Source organism: Corvus kubaryi, unplaced genomic scaffold, assembly GCF_017639235.1.
Source record: "Corvus kubaryi isolate FWS band 111438036 unplaced genomic scaffold, C.kubaryi_AGA036_p1.0 133, whole genome shotgun sequence".
Classification (NCBI taxonomy): domain Eukaryota; kingdom Metazoa; phylum Chordata; class Aves; order Passeriformes; family Corvidae; genus Corvus; species Corvus kubaryi.
The window spans coordinates 3707267-3715431 of NW_024580667.1; the positions used below are offsets into that span (position 1 = coordinate 3707267).

General features: G+C 43.0%; 1 long non-coding RNA gene across 1 annotated transcript; it reads right to left on the bottom strand.

The window, feature by feature from the left end:
• Window positions 1–5330: 5330 nt before the first annotated feature.
• On the bottom strand, window positions 5331–7491 carry LOC121666747. The gene is made up of 3 exons (XR_006016774.1): window positions 7452–7491; window positions 6896–7020; window positions 5331–5577 (listed from the first exon to the last, which is right to left on the bottom strand). It is a non-coding gene; the product is annotated as an uncharacterized LOC121666747 (long non-coding RNA).
• Between the last annotated feature and the right edge of the window lie 674 nt (window positions 7492–8165).

Genomic DNA, 8165 nt, shown 5'->3' on the forward strand with positions numbered 1-8165 from the left:
AGGGAAAGGGAAAGGGAGAGGGAGAGGGAGAGGGAGAGGGAGAGGGGGAGGGGGAGGGGGAGGGAGAGGGAGAGGGAGAGGGAGAGGGAGAGGGAGAGGGAGAGGACTGAGCTGAGGCAGCTGGAAGCCTTAATGGGATCTCCCCAAGCCTTTTGTCTCTCTTTTACTTACAGACACTGACAATGTGAGCCCCAGTCTGACTGGTGATCACCAAGTCCCCTCATCTACCTCATTTTGTGAGCACACTGAGCTGTTACAGGTTTCCCTTCAAATGCCAAACCCAGCACTGGCCAGGTGAGCTGAGCTCCTGTTTCTCTGCACAGCTGGAGATCTGATAAAGAGACCTGGCTGTCTGAGCCCTGAGCATCCCTTAGACACTCACACCACCCAGCTCTGACTGTCACAACACAGCAGGGGGACAGGAAAGTGAGCAGGCAGGTTTCTGAGCTCACTCTTAACTGTAGGCAAAGACACTGAGCAGGAGAGAGGGAGAGGCAATCCAGTGCATGTATTCAGTTGGCAAACTGAAGAAACACCCACCAGTATTCCGTTCTGAATGGATTATCCAGACATTTCCTTGGATAGTAACAAAGGTTTGGAAACCAAGCATAGCTAACCATATGGATTAACAAAGAAAGAGAGTGCATATTGCACTTTAGATTCTTTCTGTAAATGCTTTAACAAGGCCTAAATAATCATTAAGCTACATAATCTCCCTGAAACTTCAGACAAAGTAGGATTAAGTCCTTGTGAGGGGAAGAAGGGAACAGAAAAACCGGTCCCAGTGTTGCTCACTGATTGTACTTTAGGAAATATTTGTCACTATGGTATTTTTTGGGAGAGTTTTTTGCCATTTGAGGCTCTTGCACAGAAGTGAAATCTGAGGGTTGCTTGCTCCACATGCTTCAAGAACCATCTTCTGAAGAGCAGCTTCCCGTGAGAGGCATGTAGCATTCACAGACAGATGGGGCTCAGCTAGAAGGCTTCTAAAGGCTACCAAATCTGCTGGGTTTTCCTTGGAGCTACAAGGAGGCCTTAGAGAAACACAATGAGGCATTTCCACCTTTTCTGTTGTTCTGTATTATGTTCTCTACTGTGCAGCCATTTAGACAAGTTGCTTCCTTTAAAGGCTCTTTCCATTCCTTCTGCTGGTGCCACATTTAAAGCCATGATCTCTCTGCAGTAGGAAGTAAGGGATAGGAGGGGGTGTGAAAGTAATGAGATCTTCAGAGGTTTCTTTCAAAAGCTGAACAAAATCAGAATTTCTCCTTAATTGTTTTCAGCTATTTTTAAATCAATATAGATCTGACTGAAAACACTTCTGATTAAGAGAAAATAAAAATCTGAGGTATATAAACACTCCAGAAAAAAATATTAAGAGTTTCACTTTTAGAATAGGGGTGGTGGCATTCATTTTTAAATAATTTACAGAGCAATTATGCATTTTATCATATCAATCTCTAAAGAGAAAACTTACCACATTTCTCCACAGTGTTGATTAATATTTAGTTCTTTGGAATGCTCTTAATTCAAGCAACCAATTAAAATTAGTTTTTCTTCTGCCTGGTCATACTTGAATTTAATCTGATTTTAGCAGTATTGACAGAAAAAATTTCTGTTGATAATTCCTGATGTTTCAAACATGTTCAAAATCATAGAATCATAAAATGTTGGAAGGGACAACAAATGCTGGAATGTCCCTTCCCTTGGGTTGGCAGGCACCTTCAAGATCATATAGTTCCAACCCCCCTGCCGTGGGTAGAGACACTTTCCACTAGGCCAAGCTGCTCAGAGCCATGCCCAACCTGGCCTTGAACATTTCCAGGGATGCTCTTTGCCAGGAGAAACTCAACAGGAGTGACAGTGGTCAGATGCAAGCAGGTGGGCCAGCATGAAATAGCAATGAAACACTAATAAACAGTGCAGCCCCAATGTTGTTCTGTCTCACAGGTACCCACTGACAAGGAGAATTTCAACCTCCTCTGAAATTTCTGGGAAGTCCTCCCAGGGAAAGTGGGCAATACAAAAACAAGCTGTCAGGAGGACAACAAAACCTGGCACAGCAGTGTGGCAAGCATGTAAATTTGACTTTACAACTCCAAATAAGAGCTGGCTGGTTGGAGGCATGACTGTAAAAGTCAGGACAACTGCACTAAGCTTGAGGCAACAACATGAATCCAGCATGAATTTTACACTGTTAGAGAAAAGGACAAGCTATGGTCAGTGTGATCAGAAATAGATAGCAGTGGGTGAAGTCCTCTCTTTGCAAAGAGATTTATTCTTTCTTTGGAAAGAGATTCAAACCCCAAGCAGAAGTCAGTTGAGCACAGGTTAAGGATCAGAAGGGTGCTCAAGCTCTCCACTGAAGTTACCTAAGGGGAGCATAAAAGAAGATCACAAGGGGAAGGGCCAGAGCCAGGATTTGCATCTTGGCAATAAGGCTAAATTGGAGAAGGCAGATCAAAGGACAGGGATAGAGAACATCAATGTGGCAAGAGAGAAGAAGAGGAGCCACTGCTTCTTAGGAAAGAATGAAGAAGGGAACATCAGGCCACAATACTTTGCACCCAGGTGGGGAATGGAAAGGCAGATAAGGATTTCTGCAGAGAAAACATTGGGCAAAGGGATATGGGTCTCTAAGGAAGAAGAGTGAAGCAAATCACTCAGGCTCTTAGGTTTGGCTCTACTACTCCTTTCAGATGGGACATGAACAACAAAGGACAGGCAAGAAGAAGCAAGGTGGCTTGAGCAGTGTCAGTCAGAGGGAGGATGCAATGACCACAGTAGAGGAAGAGGAGACTTGCAGAGGATGGATTGGAAGGAGGCCAAAGGTGGGAGAAATGGGCAAAACCAGGCACACACTAGAAGGTGTGGATATGAATCATGGCTTACCTGGCAGGAGAAGGGAAGAGTTTGGGAGGTGAAATGAACAGAAAGATCTCATGAGAAACTCTCCAGATGTGTGAATTGTAAGGACATGAAGGGGGTGCACATGGAGGCACTGGAGGGACACAAGGGAGAGGAAGGAGGAGGGAGAAGGATTCCAGGAAACGAAGCAGAGAGTAGTGAAAGCTGGGTTTAAAAAACATTACAAATACACAAACCCAAAGATCCCCAGTGCCTACAAATGGCATCTTTTCTCTGTTTCAGGGGAGGTGAAGGGGATAGAATTGTTTTGACTTAGATCTCCCTTGTTTTGCCTGCAGCTGCTGTTTTCCTGCATGCAGTACAGTGTCTGTTTCAGAGAGGTGAAAATACCCTGTAGAATGGAGATGGCCATTGTCTACATTACACAGGCGGTGCTGCTCCTCCACCAGGCAGTTTGTAAACAGCAGCTTCCTGGCTAAAATGAATTTTTTTTTTTCTTGGCAAAAATATTAACACCAAATGCCTTTTCCTATTTTTCATTCAAGGCAATGGGCAAAAGAAAACTTCAGAAGCATTCATATGAATATTTAAAAGTAGGGAAAATAAACAGTCTAGATATGCTGCAATTCCATCTCGTTCCCACTGGCAAAATGATGTCAATACATCTCTCCAAAGAGCAGTTACACTGGCATTTATTGGTCCTCGTCAGCTGCTGATTGGAGGGGGAAGGAGGTAATGTTCAAGAAACCAGCATATTGGAGGGGTCCCATTTCGTGCTTTGGGATTTGGATTTGCTCACAGCATTACCCAGCTCCACCAATTCATTTCCCCTTGCCCACGTAGGTTCAGCAGTGAATCAGATTCGTCTGTGCCTTCCCCTCCCTGTTCTCCCATTACTGAAGGAGGCGACACGGTGAGAAGTGTGAGCCGAGGGTGATTAAAGGGATTCCAATTCCATGCACCAGCGGTTGCTCGGGAGGCCCGTGACTTTATTTGCTCTTATCTGTGAGCCATTTACGCCACATTTAACCCACTGTGTGACAGAAACAATACCATGCTTAATTCTTACCGCTCCAGTGGAAGTGTACTTGGGATTGTGAATATTCAGGTTTTAAAAGTATCCCTACTATTCCCAGTGTTTTAGTTTGGGCTGAGCGATTGTTGCTTTTTATTTTTATTTTTTTTCTGGAGGCCGAAAGTCACTGCTCAGCTCTTGCCACTGCTCTCTTCTTTCTTGTGCCTTCCTGCTCTGACAGCTGACAAAAGATACCTCCTGTGCTGTTTCACTGGAACCTCTCCTATCTCTTACCTGTATCCTGTAGCACATCAGATGGGATAAAGATAAGGAAAGCTTTCCCGTTTTAGTGAAGGAAATGAAAGTGGTTGGCCAGGTGCGACAGAAACAGCTCACAGTTGCCTACATTAATACACAATAGCCTGAACTCGTAAATTATGTCTAGTTTGTCCTCTGAGTGGGCAACAAGATCCAGAGCTCATCTGCGGAAAGCCTGAAAAGAGCTGGATTCAGGGAAGAGCTGGATTCTCTGGATGCTAGAGAGCTGGAACAGCCCTGCCCCGAGGCATTTCTGATGCAAGCGCGGGGAGTACGCGGCCCACTGGGGAAAGCTTTGATGACGGAGTGGAACACATCCTTTCCGCAAGAAATTCCTCCGGGAGAGATGGTGGTGCAAAACCTGCCCGGCTTCCCATGAAAAGCCTTCCCCAGGCTACCTTCGGGAATGCCTCTGCTGTGGTGCAGCGCAGCAAAGGGCGGAACAAAACCCGTCCCCACCGCCTCGGCAGTGGGCATAAAACAAGCCCAGCAATTTGAAAGGCAAAGAGCAACCTCCTCAGTGAGGTGACTAAAGAGGGACGAATAATAGATAAGGTGCTTTGCAAGTCAAAACAAATTTAACTGGCTTTGGTCAATGTGATGGGAGACTGGGCAACCGCAGGGGAATTATGCTCTGCAATAGTTTAATAGGGTGTAGGCAAGACACGTTTCAAATGGCCACATGACATGAGGAAACGCAAGAAAATGAAAAGGTTTTAGTGAAATATTTCACTTTGACCAGAAATCACTTGCCAAGTTTTTCCGTTAATGAATAGCTTTGTGTTAACTAAAAGCTGTGGTTTTGTTTGAAATAAAAATTGCTGAAGTCCAGCTGTGATGTGCTTTCTGCTACTAAATATTTCTAAATCAGTGGATATAGCAAGTCTCAGCTCATATGTAACCAACAAAAAGATCCAGAATTGCATGGCACTGCTGAAAAGCAGTTATGAAAGAAGTTATGGGGAGAAAACCACTATTTCTCCTAACGATAGAAGGTTCTGAATATTCTGTGTCTTGATGTTATCTCTTCTTTAACCTATTCAATATTACCACAAAAATTCCCTCTCTGATTTCAACAATACTGTCAGCAAATATTCCAGAGTTAAAAGTAGAAACCCTGAACAATTTATTCATAACCTTAGCCTCATTTTTTATTTGCAAAGTACTGGTGAATACATTTCGTATTCAGAAATGTGCTTATTGCCAAGTATTTTTCAATTAATCCTTCAGTGTGCGCAGCAAGTATTCATAGGATTTAAATGTTGAGCTTTTGTTATGTCATTTTATTCATTTGTCCCTGTCTTCTGGCTCCTTAACCCATGCAGAACTTCTCCTTGCACAAGAATTTGTGACATCACGTCTTTGTGTGAACGAATCTGTGAAGGAAGATTTACAGATATGTAATTATCAGCCAGCAGCTGATCAGCACCAAATTAAGCACTCTTGTAAACAGCGCTTCTGACAGATTTGGCTACAGCAGTTCTTACCAGCTTCAGTGAGATTTCTGTGGTACAGGTGATGGTGATCTGGCTCTTCTGTGTAATGTCTTAGACATGTTAATAGTGCCTTTCTGGGGCCGATTTTTTAAAGGTATATCAGCATAACAAGTTGAAGGGTTACCTCCAAGTAAGACATGAAAAGACTAAACTGACCAAGTGTTTAATCTCTTTATCAGGAATTGTAGTGACAGGACAAGGAATAAGGGGAAATTAAGGTTTCATATTAGGAAGAAATTTTTTACTGTGAGGGAGGTGAGGGACTGGTACAGGCTGCCCAGAGAAGTTGTGGATGCCCCATCCCTGGAAAAAAAAAAGCAGCAGGAATACAAAATCTCCTTTGCCACAACTTTTCTCAGGTCACTGAAAGCATTTTAATTTGTCCAGGCTTTTTTTACCCTCTTTTCCTTTCTGTGCCACTTTATATTGCCATTTATTCTTTGATCTCTCTCCCCTTTTACATAAATGATTTGCCCTGACACCAATACACCACGGCGTAAATGAATCACTGCAGCAGTCATTATGAAAATATAAATCACTGGTTATCTGTTCCTGCATGTGTAGGCAGACAATATATTCAGTAATAAACCATGTGCTGAAATGGAGAGATTTATCTGCTGTGTAATCTTTGGGAAAATGCTTGTACCTAATATGGATCTGTGGAACTGTGATCTCACCCAGTACGAGGTGGGTGTGGAGGAGCAGGATTGGTTTCTGTTCTCATAAAAGAAAAAAATGTAGCCAAAAATGCATCCAGGCCAGAGTGAAAAACAAAAAATATTCCACAGAGGATTAAAGGGAAATGCCAAGTCAAGAGAAAGATAAAGCCATAACCCACAGAATGGGGAAGAAATCCCTTAGTAAAAAAACAACTTCCCATACGGTCTCCCAATACCCAAGAAGAATCAGGGGCAGTAAGCAGGAAGAGTAAAAAAAATGTATTATGTCTTGAATTGCTCCTCTGACTATATTCCCAGCAATGCAGATTATCCTCAGAGGTAGAAAAAGAACAGATGTACACAATAATAATTCCCAAAAGATAGAGTCTATTAAAAAATTCCTCCAGGACTTTTTACCACACTATCTCCTGGAGAAAGCCAGCAGGTGGGGAAATCCTCCAACCTATTAGTCAAAGTGAATCATCACCTGGATTTGATGTTGATTGTGGAGGAGGTAAGGTTCCCAAACCTTTCCTTACCTACACAGCCACATCGAGGACAACTTCAGCAAACAGCAGAAATAACAAACACAGAGGCAGCAGCTGTTGGCCATTGCTGCACAGGCAGTGGAACTGATGCCTTGGAGTGGCTTCCTGGAAACAGTCTAGAGAAGATTAAGAGAATAAAAGCAGGTATTTATTGAAGGGCCTTCAACAAAGGTACACTATGGGCACAGAGCCCTAGGGCTACACCCAAAAAAGGACGCCAGGTCACGGGTTTTTCACACTTTTAGAAGTTTGGTCCCTTTGCATATCAGGGTTAATTCTCCAATTACAATTTCAGGTAATGATGTTATTACTCCAAGTTTGTTCCACCTTTCCAGAGGCTCAGTTTACATATTTTGGAGCCTGGGACAACAGGGTGTCTTTGAGTCCCAGACCCAGAAAGGATTTGTTATGTCTAACCAGGATGGGAGAACAGTAGCTAGCAGGCTATGGAGTTTTAGTTACACACTAAAGCAGTACAGGATCTGAAAAATATAAAAGCTAAATCCTAAGGCATAACAAGGGTAAAATGGGCATAGTCTAAACCCACCTGGCACCTGCAACACCTCCCTCCTTTAATCTGATTGTCCATCTGATGTGTTCTGCAGATGGAGGGAGGTGCTTACATTAACCACTGAATGGAAACCCCTCCCTCATTTTCAGTGTCTCAATTATAACCTGTCACAGAGCAATGCTAGGAAGGTGCTTAGCCCTTGACAAGCTCAGGCAGAAAGTGAAGATAGGGATCTCTGAGATGCCATCCCAATGCCATCAGAATGTGCCTGTGCAAGTCCCATCAAAATCAGCTGGAAAACTCTGTGTGTGCCTGTGAGAAAGGCTTTGCTGCTCCATTCTTGGAGCAGTAGCTGGAAGGCTGAGAACAGCTGGTGGTGGCACCTGATACTGGCATGGTAGAAACATCCAGGGAATTTGGGACTATCCTTAATCTTTTTTGCAGTGGCTGGACATAAATAAACAGGTAAATAAGTATATGAGGAGTGAAAACACCACCCTACACCCCTGAAAACCAGATTTAATTTAACAGTAGAAAATACTCAGTTAGAGAAGTTTTCTGAATCAAAAGGGGACATGACCACAAAACCATGTGTATGCTCATCTGGTAAAAAGAAAGCTTCTGGAATATTTAATTATTTTATAATTACATTTGATAGGGAATATTTCTTTAGAAATAGATTCTTTTGTTTTTCACATTTAAAGTTGTTGAAACTGAATAAAAAAGGCATCCTTTAATGGTAGCAGAATA